Raw genomic sequence first — 18,450 nt, 5'->3', positions numbered from 1 at the left:
TTCAGTAAACACGTCACATACCACAAGAGTTACCTTCTATTTTTTTTCTTTTAAATGAGCAAAAAGAGCAATTAAGTTCATCTGGAAAAGTTCATCGCTCTTTAGTTATGGGGAAATCCAGAGTTGCTGCTACCAAGGTTACAACCACACCAAGGTTGTAATTAGCAAACAAGTGATATGCTCAAGAAGGTGATGGAAATAAAGGGATACAGGAAGACTTGTAGACAGATTCACAAGTTATATCTTGATGAGCTGACTGTAGTGACAGATTATATATGAATACATGTAGGAAACTCACCAAACAAGGGTCCCAGAGAGATACAAGTCAACATTTCTAACCATCAAGGTAATGTGTCATGAAAACACTGGCCATCACCTGCCGAAACCCGGGATCGAACCAGGGACCTTTAGATCTTCAGTCTAACGCTCTCCCAACTGAGCTATTTCGGCATGCTTTGTTGTTAGTATGGAGGCTATAGACTGCCAAACACATGATGAGCCAAACATACAGATCATTCAGTAAACATGTCACATACCACAAGAGTTACCTCCAATATTTTTTTTAAATGAGCAAAAAGAGCAATTAAGTTCATCTGGAAATGTTCGTCGCTCTTTAGTTATGGCGAAATCAAGAGTCGCTGCTACCAAGGTTACAACCACACCAAGGTTGTAATTAGCAAAACAAGTGATATGCTCAAGAAGGTGATGGAAATAAAGGCCTACAGGAAGACTTGTAGACAGATTCACAAGTTATATCTTGATGAGCTGACTGTAGTGACAGATTATATATGAATACATGTAGGAAACTCACCAAACAAGGGTCCCAGAGAGATACAAGTCAACATCTCTAACCATCAAGGTAATGTGTCATGAAAACACTGGCCATCAGCTGCCGAAACCCGGGATCGAACCAGGGACCTTTAGATCTTCAGTCTAACGCTCTCCCAACTGAGCTATTTCGGCATGCTTTGTTGTTAGTATGGAGGCTATAGACTGCCAAACACATGATGAGCCAAACATACAGATCATTCAGTAAACATGTCACATACCACAAGAGTTGCTTCCTATTGTTTTTCTTTTAAATGAGCAAAAAGAGCAATTAAGTTCATCTGGAGAAGTTCATCGCTCTTTAGTTATGGGGAAATCAAGAGGTGCTGCTACCAAGGTTACAACCATACCAAGGTTAGAACTTTCTGCAGCAGTAGTTGTAGAGCAAACAGGTGATGGAAATACAAGGTCCACAGGAAGACACTTTCACAAGTTGTATCTTGACGAGCTAACTATAGATAGAGATGCTACATGAATACATGTAGGAAACTCACCAGACAAGAGCCCCACAGTGATACAAGTCAACATCTCTAACCATCAAGGTAATGTGTCATGAAAACACTGACCATCAGCTGCCGAAACCCGGGATCGAACCAGGGACCTTTAGATCTTCAGTCTAACGCTCTCCCAACTGAGCTATTTCGGCATGCTTATATTCCACTATGGAGTCTATAGAGTGCCATACACATGATGAACCAAACATACAGATTGATCAGTAAACATATACAAATAACAAAATAAACACACAAATAAAGGGCTACAGGACGACTTGTAGACAGATTCACAAGTTGTATCTTGATGAGTCTATTGTAGTGACAGATTATATATGAATACATGTAGGAAACTCACCAGACAAGGGTCCCAGAGAAATACAAGTCAACATCTCTAACCATCAAGGTAATGTGTCATGAAAACACTGGGCATCACCTGCCGAAACCCGGGATCGAACCAGGGACCTTTAGATCTTCAGTCTAACGCTCTCCCAACTGAGCTATTTCGGCATGCTTTGTTGTTAGTATGGAGGCTATAGACTGCCAAACACATGATGAGCCAAACATACAGATCATTCAGTAAACATGTCACATACCACAAGAGTTGCTTCCTATTGTTTTTCTTTTAAATGAGCAAAAAGAGCAATTAAGTTCATCTGGAGAAGTTCATCGCTCTTTAGTTATGGGGAAATCAAGAGTTGCTGCTACCAAGTTTACAACCACACCAAGGTTGTAATTAGCAAACAAGCGATATGCTCAAGAAGGTGATGGAAATAAAGGGCTACAGGAAGACTTGCAGGTAGATTCACAAGTTGCATCTTGATGAGCTGACTGTAGTGACAGATTATATATGAATACATGTAGGAAACTCACCAGACAAGGGTCCCAGAGAGATACAAGTCAACATCTCTAACCATCAAGGTAATGTGTCATGAAAACACTGGCCATCAGCTGCCGAAACCCGGGATCGAACCAGGGACCTTTAGATCTTCAGTCTAACGCTCTCCCAACTGAGCTATTTCGGCATGCTTTGTTGTTAGTATGGAGGCTATAGACTGCCAAACACATGATGAGCCAAACATACAGATTGTTCAGTAAACATATACAAATAACAAAATAAATACACAAATAAAGGGCTACAGGACGACTTGTAGACAGATTCACAAGTTGTATCTTGATGAGTCTATTGTAGTAACAGATTATATATGAATACATGTAGGAAACTCACCAGACAAGGGTCCCAGAGAGATACATGTCAACATTTCTAACCATCAAGGTAATGTGTCATGAAGACAGTGGCCATCACCTGCCGAAACCCGGGATCAAACCAGGGACCTTTAGATCTTCAGTCTAATGCTCTCCCAACTGAGCTATTTCGGCTTGATGAGGCAAACATACAGATCTTTCAGTAAACATTTCACATACCACAAGAGTTACCTTCTATTCTTTTTCTTTGAAATGAGCAAAAAGAGCAATTAAGTTCATCTGGAGAAGTTCATCGCTCTTTAGTTATGGGGAAATCAAGAGGTGCTGCTACCAAGGTTACAACCATACCAAGGTTAGAACTTTCTGCAGCAGTAGTTGTAGAGCAAACAGGTGATGGAAATACAAGGTCCACAGGAAGACACTTTCACAAGTTGTATCTTGATGAGCTAACTATAGAAACTATAGATGCTACATGAATACACCAAGGTTGTAATTAACAAACAAGTGATATGCTCAAGAAGGTGATGGAAATAAAAAGGCTACAGGATGACTTATAGGCAGATGCACAAGTTGTATCTTGATGAGCTGACTGTAGTGACAGATTATGTATGAACACATGTAGGAAACTCACCAGACAAGGGTCCCAGAGAGATACAAGTCAATATTTCTAACCATCAAGGTAATGGGTCATGAAAACACTAGTCATAATCAGCTGCCGAAACCCGGGATCGAACCAGGGACCTTTAGATCTTCAGTCTAACGCTCTCCCAACTGAGCTATTTCGGCATGAAAACAGGATTTTGGGAGGGTTTGAGGTCCAAAACACAATCACTTTTCCAAACACCAAGGTTAGAACTTTCTGCAGCAGTAGTTGTAGAGCAAACAGGTGATGGAAATACAAGGTGCACAGGAAGACACTTTCACAAGTTGTATCTTGATGAGCTAACTATAGAAACTATAGATGCTACATGAATACACCAAGGTTGTAATTAGCAAACAAGTGATATGCTCAAGAAGGTGATGGAAATAAAAAGGCTACAGGATGACTTATAGGCAGATGCACAAGTTATATCTTGATGAGCTGACTGTAGTGACAGATTATGTATGAACACATGTAGGAAACTCACCAGACAAGGGTCCCAGAGAAATACAAGTCAACATCTCTAACCATCAAGGTAATGTGTCATGAAAACACTGGGCATCACCTGCCGAAACCCGGGATCGAACCAGGGACCTTTAGATCTTCAGTCTAACGCTCTCCCAACTGAGCTATTTCGGCATGAAAAAAGGATTTGGGGAGGCTTTGAGGTTCAAAACACAATCACTTTTCCAAACGTCGAGAATTACTCCTCTCATCCAGGTATCTTTAGGGTCGGAAGTCATTTAATATGTGCTGCTCTTCACCCTCTCGTGAGGTGTCCAGTAATGTTGGATACTTCACAAGAGGATAGCCATCTGTCAATACTTTGGTATATTAAAACTGTATATTAAAACTACCAGAGTCCAGCACCAAGGATGAAAGGAATATGAGTGAGTTACAATCCAATGGCATCTGGATCTTGGATGAGTTGTTTTTTTTGTTATTTCTGATTTCTTCATGGATATGGACTTAAAGGAAAGTACACAAATAAGTGTATATTTTAGTAATTTAACAGTCATCTGTTGACTGGGGCCAGAATTAGTACATTAGTACAGAATTAGTATGTTGTACTCATTTGTACAAAGAACCACAGTTAAAATGGGATGAAGTGAAATGCAGAGAGGCCGAATAAAGCCAATGCTTCCAACATGCCTCACTGGTGACTAAGCGCCGTTGTCAGCTGAGCTGTGAATCACAGTTTGTTACTTCCTCATAAAAAGCATCTTAAAACGCAGCAAAACAAGAGAGTCAATCATAATCTAATAACTCATAATGAATAGGCAGCTGACCTATTAGGCGTGTGTGTGCTTTGCTTATACTGTATGTGCTTATATGGCATATAAATGAACTGACGTGACTGATGTAAAAGTGAATCATATAATGATGATGATGATTTCATATGTATATAATTGAATATGCACCTGTGGCAATCAGCTTTAAAAGGTGAGGGGCAACAGTTTTGACTGGCTGGTTCATGTCAATCCCCATGTGAGGTACTGCTGAGGGTTACCCTGAAAGTTGTTAGAGCATTGTCTAGAGAGGTTGTTGGCAGCCTGTGGGCTCGATGAACAAGCTTTTAAAACAATGTTTTAAAATGAAATGATTTTTAAAAACCTAAAAAACAAACATTTACAAATTCCTTTCATTGTTTTCTTTTTTCTCATATTAAGGCCTATCACTTTGATTTAAGAGTTAAAAGGAAAGAGTCAAGAGACAGATGGTGAATCGACAAGTGATCTCTGCACCGTCAAACCAAGAAGAAAAATTAAGCTTCCCCTGCTTAAAGTTTAGTCCTGAATGTTCATAATTATAATTAAAATGAAAAAATGTTTTTTTTTAAGTTGGAACAAAGTAGAACGTTGAAGATAGTCGCTTTAAGTGTACTTACAAAGAATAAATCAGACAGTAAATGTTGGCTGTTGTGACCAACATGACATTAACTAAGTTTTAAAATGTGTTCAATGTGTTTTATGTAATTGTCACCCAAAGTGAAATACAGTGTTACAGTCTGACAACTAAAAATATGACTGGTCCTGTACTTTCACTAATCCCAGAAGATCTCTGGCAGAGCATACGTGTGTATGTTCTCTACACGCTGACAAAATCACACATACCTACGATATATCATCTTTGTATTCTATTAAAAAAAAAAAGAAAATAGGATGCTATTTCTGTGGCATGTTTTCCTTCCTCTACTCTATGAATGTTCTACGCAATACTATGGAAAATAAGTTGTGCTCAGATGTCATCAATCATCCTACGAGTGTTTGGTTTATAAATATTACCCATGACTGTTCCTTGAGCTGTTGAGTTGTATTAGTCAGAGCGGCTCTCATGGAAGCAAATGGCTCCTTGGCAGGCCATTTGAGAGCCTATTCTACCAGTGCTGACACATACATACATGATTGCTTTTTCAATTTCTGTCAGTTGACTTCCAAATATATATTCTAAATGCAACCGGCAAAACGGAGATACACACACACACACACACACACACACACACAAACACACACACACTCACACACATAGACACACACAAACAATAAGAGCGGTGGCAGGGCGCCACTCAGCCTTGCATCCCGTTGTGTCACTGCACGCCTCTAAATTATTCAGTGTCACTCAAATATTGATATGGAAATCACAGCTGACTGAACTGACAGAGACCAGAGAGAAAGGCAGCAAAGATCCTACTGTCCTCATTCCACTGTCCTTTTATTTTAGTCTCTCTGCTCCATTTGACTGATACCTTTTGATGCCAGCAGCTGCTCATCCTTATTTTATGTCCATTTCACACAGGATACAGTGAACGCTAAAAATGATTGCTGGCCATTGAGGCCCTTTTAATAGAAGAGCAAAAATAAAAACCAACATCTCCTGTGATTTGAGCAGTTGATTATGAAGCATGGCCCTGGCGAGTGGGCTTGGAGTTAGCAGAGCCATATTCTGCTGCAATGTGTCTTGAACCATATTGATCCAGCACTGTGTGACTCTGATTACAGAATCAGCTGTTCCTTTTCGCACCTCATGACTAAATGAACACAGACTCACTGCAATAATCAAGCAGTTGGAACAATTTTCTCTAGAAGACGCACCAGCAGAATCAATACTAAAATGAGTAGGATCAACTTGTTTTACATTGCCAGGAGCAACTAGAGGGGCAGGACTGAATTCTCATTCCTATCTGTGCAAACCATGCCCGGTGATTAAGAGTACAAAGGTTAGAGTCACAAAGGGATTCCTTCAGGAGTCAGTCTGAATGCAGCAAAACAATCACTGCATTTAGTGGATAATTGTCAAATTGTCTGTTTCAGAAAGTTACAAAAATTGTTGGACACAGCCTCGCTTCGATTTTGAGGTCAGAAATGTTAAAAAGAGAGGGTTGCAGATGACATTCGACCATCCAACAAGCGCTTCATTTGATACTAATCCCTTTAGCTCTGGGCTGTAGTTCCTGGCCCCAAAATTATCAGTGTTCTGCAGGTACCGTTAAGTTATTTTTTGCCTTTAATTGGATAGGGACAGTGAGAGAGTGACAGGAAAGTTGGGGATGACACGCAGCAAAAAGGCCATGGGTCTGACTTAAACCCATTGCCCCTGGAGTAAGGACTGAACCTAAGTGGTACGCGCTCTAGGTGAGCCACTGGGGTGCCCCAGCTGGAGATACTGTTTTCTGATGACCCAGGAACTATAAGTCGTGATAGCAGCCCTTAATGTCACTGACTGGTCTTGAAGATAAAATCTTCTCCCTCTTCACCTCTGCAGGTCTCATTTCTACCACAGGAACCTTTCCAGGAGCCCTGGGACCATTTCAAGAACCCAGGAATCTTATCTGCATTTTGACCATGGGAACCAGAATCTAAATTTAGTTCTTGGCCCCAAAAAAGTCCCTGTTCCTGGAGGCAAGAATTTGTGATGGGAGGAATGCACACAAGGAATTTTTAGTTTCTTAAGCCCCTTTAACTCTGGACACCTCTGGACAACTCTAACACCCACTAACATTGGGCTTTTGTCGTCAGTGTGAAAGGGTTCAATCTGCATTCACTCCCAGGTCAAATGACTCTGTAGTGGTCACTGGTGATCAGCAGTAAACACTCGGGTGAACACGTCAATTTTCATCCCTTGTCAGTGCTGTGACGTCTTTCAGAGCACAAACACTGTTTACAGACCTGAAACCTGACCAGCATGGTGCTGTTAAACCAGAAACACAGAGGGTACATCTTCCACTGGCAGTGAGCTCGTTCGGGGAATACGTTCTAAAAACCCACAATCAACAGCCAAAGCATCTCAGGAGCACTTACAGGAGCACCAACCCGAGGATTAGACAGACAGATCCATTTTACTAGTTTACATGGCAGCTAACAGCTCGCTGTTTGAATCTGTGTGTGTGTGTTTATATGCATATATAAAAGAAAAACATACATGTAAAAATTATATATGAAACCTATTAGAAATTGGAAAAACTTCATACATTGATATATAACCCATACAAATGTGTATTTTTTTGTATGTATGCTTATATTGAAGACATATGTTACATATATGTACATCCATCCCCAAGCCTGTCAATATATGTTGATATTATATACAGTATGGTCGAAATGACAGAGACCACTTTCCCAGAATGGGAGGACATATAAAACCATACAGAATTTCTTATATAAATACATGGTTATTTATGTCTTTATATACTAAGATATGTGTGCAACATGGTATACCCTCTAAAAAATTATCATATTTTTAATATATTTACATGTTGGCCCAGGGCAATTTAAACTGTCCATAAATAACAGTATATCTTAATTAATTTTAACTAATTTTCTTTTCCTACTCAGAATAAATATGTTGTGGCCATTATTAACACGTTCAGTTCTATATAAACATTTCTGCCACTTTAAATAGGTTTAGGTTGTTTGCATTATACATTACAGGAGTGAGAATGTGGAGCTAATAGTGCAACCTATTATGTTGGATTTTACCGTATGTGGTTGGTTGTCATGTCATTTTTCCTGCATCGTGATTGGCTGGGGGGCGGGACCTGACGAGGTCGACGAGGGGTCGAGCGGAAAAAACAAAGTGAGCTAAAGGTGGTTAGCGATGCTCGGAGGAAGAGTGAGGAGAGAAAAGACTGAAAACTCTTGTAAAACAGGGTGAAAGTGTGGTGTGCCAGTTAATGCGATGGACACATCAGAGCACAAGACTGCTAACCAGTGAACATTTGTACGTCTACTGTGAAAAGTTCAGTAATAGGCGCGCTAGACGATACTGTGTTATTGTTAGCCTTTCAAGCTAGCTAGCTAAGTTAGCTATTCTAAACTGCGCAGACAGACTGCAAGTGTCTCGGATAAAGTCTGGAAGTTTCTTTGGATCACTAGAGACAATCAGTGCCACCAGCCAGCTGCGGGTAGCCAAGTGAATCCTGGTAGCTTCTTTAACGACGACGTGGGATGGAGAGAGAGGACTCCCCTGTCAGCCGGACGCGGTCAGTCCACCATCCCGCCACGGTCAGTCCATCATCCCGCCACGGTCAGGCCATCAGCCCGCCACGGTCAGTCATCAGCTCACCACGGTCAGGCCATCAGCCCGCCACGGTCAGCCCAGGAGATCCAACACTAGGATTGTGTGACTGACCTGCAGCTATTGTGAGTACTAAACAGTTATATGTGCTTGGTTAGAGTGAAGCAACGTCTAGGTCATTTGGCCACCATGTATATGTCTGATAATATTTCACCTTATAGGTGACATATAGAGCAACATCAGGCTTGATATGGGAACATATATGTTATATATTACATTTCTGTATTGGGAATCAGTTGCTTTTTTTTTTTTTTTAAGTGTAAAACAACCTGCTTATAGATGCTAATTTAGGTGTAATAAGCTTTCAGTTTAGCTCCTGTGGCTTGGTAGTAGGGTCTGGGTTATTTGGGGAATACATTTAAACAAATACAGCTGCACAAATATGGGTAATGGCACACATTTTAAAAGATTAGCAGTAAATAAAGAAGACTGTAAGGATCCTGTATTGTCATTTAAAAAAAAAAAAATAAACCAACTACATATCTGCTCTAGTGGATCTGCTTAGATCCTGGGGCTCTTTGGCGGCAGAAATGGGCCATATGTGCACTGTGGCCTTTAGCTGTCCCCTTGTGAGTTTGCACTTTTACCAGTAATCGTGGTTCATACCTACTTGTAAGAAGGCATTCAACATTTCAAGTGTAACTGAGCATTCCCTCTCGCGCCTCTAAAGGTGGACATTATGCTCTTTGAGTGGGAACCTGCCATTCACTCTCTACCCACTATTTGGCTTTCATCCCAATTCGATCATCTCTGCAAGTACAGCACACTCAGGCTTTCATGAGAATCAGAGCAGCGGGTGGTTTTCTGAATCAAGCTTGGTCAATAACACCCACATGGATCATTTGTATACCCAAACTGTCACATCTATGATTATACTGCGCGTTGTCTCTCACCTTACATCAGTGCCAAGTGTATTTGCAGTCACTGCATGCAGGTATTGTGATGGCACACTGTGTGGCTTTTAGTTACATAAAACTCTTTCAAATATCCAGGTTTCTTTGTACTGCTCTCAGCTATATACTATGCAAACAAACAGGCACACAGAGGACTGTGCGATCCAGACAGGCTTCGATTGGATAACAGCTTACATAATCAGGCTGCCTGGAAAGAGCACAGCAGAGGGCATGAGGCAAAGACAGCCTGTGTCATACCAATGAGCTGGTTAGGGAACTAGTATTTCAGGAAGATTCAGCAGGCTACCTGGCTCCTGACACGGTGACAGCTCATGTTACATCTTGTGTACCAAACACTGTTGTTGCAGGCTGTTGTCTCTCTAAGAAGCCGCATCCCATTGTCAGAAATTCACAATGCTCTATCTTATCAGAGACGACAAGCGTGGATTAGAAGCTGATATGGCGCCGTGCACCAGTGTTGACAACCAAAGTATTTATGTTGTCAACATGAAAGCTGAAGGTTGTACATATTGAAGCTGTTATCGGCACCATTTTTTGAAATCATGACTTCAGTTTTACCCTGAGCAGCTTCCAAAGCTGTTTTTAGCTGCCACCTCAAACCAGTTCAAAGCAAAAATATGCACAAAATTAACCCCTACATGCAAACTCTAAACTTTCACTTCACACTGAAATCTAAACAACTCAAAACAAAATAAAACTGCCTCTGTTGAAAGAAATATATTCTCTTTTTTAGTTTAGTTTATTTATTTATTTAATAGTTACAATACAGAGCATGACACTTATGTGTTGCACAGTCTTTAGCTGTGGCTAATTTTAAACTCTTGTTCCTAGTTTGGCTTTACATGTACAGTTTAATTGAAGTAACATAATTTTAAATGAATACTCAAAAAAAAAAATGCAGATATAGAAGTACCAGAGTCTATTTTATTCCATGCCTGCCTTTTACTTGCCAAAACCTGGTGCCTATGTTACAAACAATGCAACTAGACTGCTTTAGTAAGAGACTTGGGTGCATCACATTAACGTTAGCTTTATTGGAACAAACAACAAATAAAACACATGCGGTTGTATGCCTCTGGCACTAGTTTTAGGTTACATCCCAGTTTATCCAGAGTCATATAAAATATGAACCATTTGTGTGAAAATCATAATTGCTGTGTGAAGTCTTGAGTTATGGCTAAAAATAGTTTTCTGAGGTCACTGTGAACTTTGACCTTTGAGCACTAAAGTCTAGTTCATCTTTGAATCCAAGTGACCATTTGTGCAAAATTTGAAGCAAATTCCCTTTGAGGAGTTTGCGAGATATTGCATTCACAAGGCCAAAATCATGTTTTGTGAGGTCACAGTGACCTTGACCTTTAACCACCAAAATATAATAAGTTTTTCCTTGAGTCCAACTCAATGTTTGTACAAAGTTTGAAGAAATTCCCTCAAGTTGTTACTGAGATATCGTGTTCACAACGCCAAAGCTGTGTTTTGTGAGGTGACTTTTGACCTTTGACCCCCAAAATCTAATAAGTTCATCATTGAGTCCTAATGAATGTTTGTGCCAAATTTGAAGAAGTTCCATTAAGGCCTTACTGAGATATCATGTCCACGAGAATGGGACGGACGGACAACCCGAAAACAATATGCCTCTGGCTCCGACTGTCGCCAGCGCGGACACATAATAATGTTAAACTTAATAAACATAATAATAAACATGGAGAATTTAATCTAAAACAAATGTTATCATACTAAATAAAGCCAGCTCAACTTTTATGTGCTTTTCAAGTTCATGTATGATTTTCAATCGACCGTTGCGTTGAGGATTACCCATAATCCTTTGCTGTTAGTACTCAATGCAGGTACAGATTTACAACGGTAGGTGACATAGTTGTCCCATTTAGCGGGATTTTGACTTGAACCTTTCTGATTATGTTACAAGGCTAATGTAGCCTCTAGCCTCTAGCAGAGATGATGTGCAGTCTGAAAATGATCAGATTTTGCATAGCCCCCTCTGGAGACGACTGTTTTCACCTAAGCTTCATCTGTAGCCCTATTTGGAAGCGATTAATATTACAGTGGGAGATGGTTTGTAATAAACAAGATTATTTCATGTGACCTTCATTACCACTTGGCATACAAATGAATTTATTTATTTTTTAATATCTACCTATTAATTTTATTATTTACACAGAATGCTGCTTCCATTACTCAAATGGTTCTTTCTGAGCACCTGCAAGGTGACTTTGTTGAAGTTTCAATCAGCTTCTCACCATGTGTGAAAATGCTATTTTCTGCCAAAGTTTGAACACTTTTGGATATTTTACATGAAAGATTTCTGTGTTTGTGTTTCTGTCTGGACTTTTCATGCTGGTTTGAAGTGTGCGAGTTGGAAAAATGTGATGTTTATTTCCATGCACCAATCAGGATTTGGTAATATTTGATTCAAAGCAGTTGTGTGATTGTTGCCAAACCAGTTAAGTCTGATTAAACCAAACCAAGCCAAATAAACTCACGTTGTTTGCATAAAAATGCTCCTTTGTTTTGTTGATTCATTTTTAAGCAGCAGCAGGAAATGTTCTGTTTGCAATAGCAGTAAGGATATATGTACTGTATATGTGTATATGATTACAGAATACAAATATATTGTAGAGATAATGCTTACCATAAAAAGAATTATGGCCTGACACCCACTGTTTGCCACACCTGCCAGGTGGACGGATGATCTTGACAAATGAGAAATGATCACTGACACAGATTTAAACAGAGAGAAAGACGCATTTTGTGTTTATTAAGTGTTGCATTCATATTTTTGTTCAGTGTATATATATTTATATATTTGGCCTTTATTGTGATATCGGAGAGAGAGAGAGACAGGAAAGTCGAGGAGATAGAGGGGGTAATGACTCAAACGTGGGCCACTGCAGTAAGGACTTAATGCTACGCACAACTTCTTATATGATGAGCTTGCAAAGTTTGGCTCTAGTTATCTTGGTTCTTTCATTGTTCAAGTGGCTGAACGATGCGTCTCTCTGGATATTACTCACAGGAGGAGCAATGAACTCTTTGCCTAAATCAGCCAGTAATTGGGGCTGTGATTTTTGGGGATAGGGATAGAAATATTTGAAACAAAAAAAAAAACGCGTTATATAATAAAATACAATGCTGTCAGACTGAATCCTGGTGAAGCAGTGTGGTAAAAGATGACAAAGAGATGACAGAGTAACAATAGATTCACAAGTTTTTATTAAATCTCTCCTCACTCCAGAAAATTCTTTGTGTCAGTGCAGATTTCTCTGAGCTGACAGCAACTCTCCGTCATCACAGACACAGTTTATACAGTATGTTCATGCTTGACTCTTTGTTAGAAGGATTTTGTCATCGGTGGAGCCCTTTTTTGACACAAATTGCACCACTTTACTGCCATCAAACTGTAGGTCTTAGTCTGTCGTTTAGTATTTTTGACAAATATTTTAAAACAAACTTGTGTTTAAAAGAAAAAGAAAAAAGGAATATATGGTCATCGTGGGAACAAGGAGAAGAGGAAGTAGTCGTATTAGCTACACTTCAACATCATCATTTGCTCAATAAAAGCTTTGCCTATGTCAGCAGAGAAAAGCCCTGCTGGGATGTCTGTGAAGGCCCAAACCCATGCTAATGACTGAAACAATCATCTGCAGTCAGATGGTGTTGTCTTTGTCCCCTGTGTGACACTTCTTCCTCTGTCCTCCTCGACTCAGCCGCACCCGTCATCTCAATCCCTCTTTGTGTTCCTTAGCCACTTGGAGTTTGGACTGTGTGAGTTGAAGAGACCCTCTGTCCGCTTGATAAAGGAGGAGGAGGTGGAGGGTTGGGGTGCATCAATACAGTGTGGCAAATTACAAGGAAGGAAATGCAGAAGTATGAGGAGCGCTAACTGAAACCAGCTTCACTGTCACTGAACACTTGAGTCATATCTAGTTATGTGTTTGGCCATATGTCTGGAAGCATCTGCAGTTGTTGAGAGGCTACGATAAAAAATAAAAAAAATCTGTCAGTTTTGATAACTTCTGATCGTCAAGTCTCTGTTTGACACGCATGAAGTGAGTCAGCCATATACTAGATTAAATCTTACGGCTGCACCGCGTATGGTCGATGTGCGAAATTGAGGACGTAGTTGAGAACTGTTGTGGAACTCCTGTAAACAACTGATGTCATTGTGTTGTGTTTGAATTCTGCCTGGAGTCAGCTGCTTTCAGGCCTTTTATCTGTGTGCTTCTACTGTCTGTTATCGCATAAACAGTATATTATTTTAATACAGAGGAAGTCCAGTTAAAGGTGTCCTCTGGGGCTGAAAAATTAAGCAGCAAGTCAATCCCCATAGACTCCCCATAGATGTCCTATAATTGATTTCTATAGTTCATTTCCTCCTTCATGACAACTGTTTATATAACTCAACTGTTTACATTTTACTAAGACTTAAAGTTATGTATAATGGGGGGCGTGGCCTCTTTGAGTGAGCGGTGGGTGAGCGTATGCTTACAACGTCATTCACGCCCCACCTCTTTGCCCATTGTTGGACTAGCTGGGAGGTAGGCGGAGTCAGGCACTGCCAAGACGGCATCGACGGAACAGCTCACTCTTCAGAACCCTGTGGGTGATGTCAAGGAGGCTGCGTCCATCTTTATTCACAGTCTACAGTTTTAAACAGTGACTGAAACACAGCCCCTTAAGACTCAGGTTAACTGGCAGTCACTTCCAAGCTGCTGCGCTGTTGCTAAAATCTTGATTTTATAATCACATAAGTCAAAGACAACAGCTGTGTTGTGATTTCACAAACATTTACTTGTAAAATTATCACTCGGAGACAAACAAACTACAACACAACTATGTAGAGAGACGTGAGTCGTCCAAAAAGTAGCTAGATTTAACCGTTGTGCTGCTTTCAGTGAGTTCATACACTTAGACGCGGCAGTGTTGCTAATGAACAAACGCTTTAGCATGTTCACCATCTTAGTGTAACTTGTTATCATGCTAACATTTCTTTCATAACACTTAGTACTTAACACAAAGAACAGAAAAACAAGATTTAGGGGAAAAAAAGAAAAAGTCCTCAGTGAACCTTGAATGTCTTCACTTAATTTTACGGAAACCAACAGCGAGACACGTTATTGAGGTATTTCAGTCTGGTGGCGGATCGACCACTTGACTGGCAGATACTGCCATCCTTAAAAAGAGAAAGAGAAATCAATTTCCATTACAAAACCGTGAATTCCTCCATTTACCTTTTAAAAAAAGGTGAGATAAGCTTTTCTTTCAGTGACTCTTTCCCATGTGACACGAGCACAGCATGGTGAGAGCGATGCAGTCTTTCAGGGCTGTGGTTAGCATTAAATTAGATTGCCTGTATGCTCGGCTAAGGTCAAGATTTATTTATAAATGACTTGTTTTTGTTGTTTTTTTTTGAGAGAATTTGACTCTCAGGCCTAAAGAGCAACAAGCATGATGTCTACTGTACTGCAGTGAAAAACATTGCTGCATATTGTCACTCAGAGTCCCAAATGAGGACACTGAAGCTTACTGTGCCTGGGGCTTAGAAGACAGCCGGCAGATAATCACAGAGGTACTGTGCAGAATGTCCAAAAAGGGGCTTAACACCACTTTGTTTCTGTGCTCATATAGCTGTGAGGATGGGCCAGCAGGGTTCAGGTACCAGAGGTTTTTGTGTCTGAATGGAGATTCAAATTGCACTTGTGACAACCAATGTTTGATTCTTCCACTTGAATCCGCAATTCGTAGATATCCCCCGTCCTCTCCCGTCTGCTGCTCTCCATCCCTGTTATCAAATACTCTGGGTCACTTCAGAGACAAGCCGCTTGCTATTTTCCACAGCAGCAGCGTGAGCCAGTGTGGCCACTCATGTCCTGTTATCCGTGACACAGGCTCGTCTAAGCGCCCTGACACTGCTTTAGCCATGGCCGGTCCTGCTGGTCATGGGAAGACAGCTTGGCTCCTGTCTGCACAACAGCCGGCTTTGTACACAAAAAAAAAAAAAAAATGGATCAGCTATGAGGAACCTATCGCTGTGAATCGGCTCCTGTGTCCACTACATAAGGGATTGATTCAGTGTGGGTATTCTTTCAACAAAGCCTCTGACAGTGTGGAAGACCCCTGGCTGTGCTGCAGCGGCGAAACACAGGCGTACAGATTGAGAGGGGAATACCGCTCGGTTTGTACAGCACAGAGCAGCAGGTCTAAATATATATCTGTTTGATTCAGGGCAACAGAACACAAAGACTTGTGCGTGCTCCTATCTGGCGGCGTGACAGGCCCTCTGTCTTTATCACGCCCGACTACTGAGTGTATCTGACTGTGCGTACGGCGGTTGGAAAAAGGAGTAATAGAAATACCACATTAAAAAGGCCTTTAACTTTGAAGCATGTAAATAAATTACAACTACAAAGGTGCAGCTGCACAGGCCAGTCATATGAAGATGATTAACAGTATGTGTCGGCTTGAAGAGATCTGTCAGTAAATGCTTTCATGTGTTTCTTAAGATAAAGGGAAGTGTCAGTATACAGATTTGGGATGTGAAGGATGTAAGTATGTATACAACACTGATTGAAATTCTTAAGTGTGTAGCAGATGGTCCCTAACCAATTTAAACAGTCCCATGCTTATTTGTTTCATGTTATACCCTTAGCAGCAATATGATGAACATGATAGCTGAAACAACTGACAGTAAACTACTTCCTGTAGGGATTGAAGAAATCCATTTGCAAGCATTCAAGTCATCCTGACGCCAGCTACCACTTAATTACAGGACATGAGCTGTGTTGCAGTCGTCTTACTGTGAGTTGTTCTGGTGTTTTAAACCAAACACAACCCAAACTGGCATCGGTAAATACTATAAAAACATCCTCTGCAAACCTTAAAGCTGCATACGTAGATTTTTTTTTTTTTTGGCAGTAGAAGAAGTTGTAAACACAACACGCTTAAAAAAAATCTGAGTGGAAATATCGCAAAATAGAATTTGGTAGAGGTGGAAAAGTTTATTCAATAAAAGGTCGATACGACAAAGGAGAGATGAAAAATATTTCCATCGCCAAGCTTCCCATCATGTTCATACATTCATGGTTTTCCTTTGTTTGAGATTTGGCGCTCTTTTAATTACGCAATCGTGCTGCGCCAGCTAATGCTTATTTTGATCACCCAACTCCTACTAAGTGGATGGAAACATGCATAAATTTGTATTTTCTTTTGCTGATTTTCATAAAACGTAAAATTTGTGAGGCATTATGATGGAAACCTGACAACTGAGTGACAGTTGTATGACTGTAGAGTAGGTCAGCGGATTAAATCAGTGTTTAACTTTAAAGTTGGCTATATCAGATCTTTCAGGAAATTTTTTAGGTCTTTTCAGATTTATTGAGAAGTCGGAAAGTGGTAATTAGGATAACTCCCAAATGGAAGCAGTATAAAGTAGCTGGCTAACTTGCTAGCTTCAGAAAAATAGCTCTTCCCTTTAGCCTGAATGTGAAAGTGATAAAACATAGGTGTATGTTAAATTCTACACACTGAGTACAGGAACAAGTTGTAATATCACCTTTGGAAACATCCAATAAGCATCCGGCTTACAAATCAACATGTTGAAACTACACTTCACAATATGTGAAACCTGAATAAAGTTGTAAATCCATTGCATAGTAAAACCAACTTCTCTTTTTCGGGTTTAAAGTGCATCTCATATCCAACATGCACACTGTGTAAAAAATACCATACAGCTGCACTTGTTCAGGGTAATTATACAAATGCCTCAAAATTAACATGGTAAATGATATTTCAGTGTTAAAATGCTACACATACTGTAGCACTTGTAATGTGTGCAGGCTGAACAGCATGGAGAGTGACAACATATGCCAAACACAGTCTGCACACACACTTATCAGCACAGTTGATTAGCTTCTGAATAGTCACATGGTGCCAGATGTTTACATATATAGCTGGCTGTTTCATATTTTCATCCACCCCCTGAATGTTCACAGTGACAGATCTGGCAGAAATGGTAATATGGCTCCTCTCATGCATCTGTGGTAATGAGATGAGCTGGGATTTGCTACAGTCTGTGGCTTCTGCTGCTGCCATGATCATTTGTGTCACCAGCTAAGCCTCCCATTGATTAAGGCCTTGAACAAGCCCAGCCAAGCTGCTTCACTCGCTCCGGCTGGCATATGTCAATCCTTGTGTGACTATGCATGAGACTGTGTTTTATTGTTGTCATCAATGCTCAATATAAGGGCTTAAGTAATTTTGTGGCAGACATTAAGGGAACAGTCGAAATCAAAGCTTGTTTTTTTTTTTTTTTTTTTTTTAATTAGACAGAGGCGCCGTCAGACACAACTTTGTTGCCAAAATACATTCAAATCAAGTCTATGAATGCGTGTTTGTTTGTTGTCGGGGTCCTTTCCTTGAGAAAGACATTTTGATTTCAGTTAAAATACCTGATTAAAGGGAGCATGAATAAAACATGAGCTCCAGAGAATGAATGAGTTAAAGAGCTGTCATTCAGTGTTGTCTCTAATCCCTGTGAATCCAACTTTTTTTGTTCTCCTGCCCTTCACAGCCCACATTCCTCAGCCAGTCCCAATTTGAAACACAAAAGTCTGACCCCTCCTCCACTTGACACACTCACACACACACACACACACACACACACACACACACACACACACACACAACCACCACATACACTTGTTCTGACAAATCTACTCATCACGCTCTTTTGCAGGGTTGTGTAAGGGTGTTAATGAATATTGATGTATCCCATGTCTCT

The 18,450-nt window shown here is 40.3% G+C and overlaps 8 non-coding genes across 8 annotated transcripts; all 8 read right to left on the bottom strand.

The window, feature by feature from the left end:
* Nucleotides 1–377: 377 nt before the first annotated feature.
* Nucleotides 378–450, bottom strand: trnaf-gaa. Its single transcript has one exon. It is a non-coding gene; the product is annotated as a tRNA-Phe (tRNA).
* Nucleotides 451–890: 440 nt separating this feature from the next.
* trnaf-gaa lies at nt 891–963 on the bottom strand. Its single transcript has one exon. It is a non-coding gene; the product is annotated as a tRNA-Phe (tRNA).
* A 438-nt stretch (nt 964–1,401) lies between these two features.
* On the bottom strand, nt 1,402–1,474 carry trnaf-gaa. Its single transcript has one exon. It is a non-coding gene; the product is annotated as a tRNA-Phe (tRNA).
* Nucleotides 1,475–1,756: 282 nt separating this feature from the next.
* On the bottom strand, nt 1,757–1,829 carry trnaf-gaa. The gene has a single exon. It is a non-coding gene; the product is annotated as a tRNA-Phe (tRNA).
* Nucleotides 1,830–2,271: 442 nt separating this feature from the next.
* trnaf-gaa lies at nt 2,272–2,344 on the bottom strand. Its single transcript has one exon. It is a non-coding gene; the product is annotated as a tRNA-Phe (tRNA).
* A 282-nt stretch (nt 2,345–2,626) lies between these two features.
* trnaf-gaa lies at nt 2,627–2,699 on the bottom strand. Its single transcript has one exon. It is a non-coding gene; the product is annotated as a tRNA-Phe (tRNA).
* A 539-nt stretch (nt 2,700–3,238) lies between these two features.
* Nucleotides 3,239–3,311, bottom strand: trnaf-gaa. Its single transcript has one exon. It is a non-coding gene; the product is annotated as a tRNA-Phe (tRNA).
* Nucleotides 3,312–3,731: 420 nt separating this feature from the next.
* On the bottom strand, nt 3,732–3,804 carry trnaf-gaa. Its single transcript has one exon. It is a non-coding gene; the product is annotated as a tRNA-Phe (tRNA).
* Between the last annotated feature and the right edge of the window lie 14,646 nt (nt 3,805–18,450).

Source organism: Seriola dumerili, unplaced genomic scaffold (assembly GCF_002260705.1).
Source record: "Seriola dumerili isolate Sdu_G_001 unplaced genomic scaffold, Sdu_1.0 BDQW01000273.1, whole genome shotgun sequence".
Lineage (NCBI taxonomy): Eukaryota > Metazoa > Chordata > Actinopteri > Carangiformes > Carangidae > Seriola > Seriola dumerili.
This window is presented reverse-complemented; position numbering and strand designations above follow the sequence as displayed.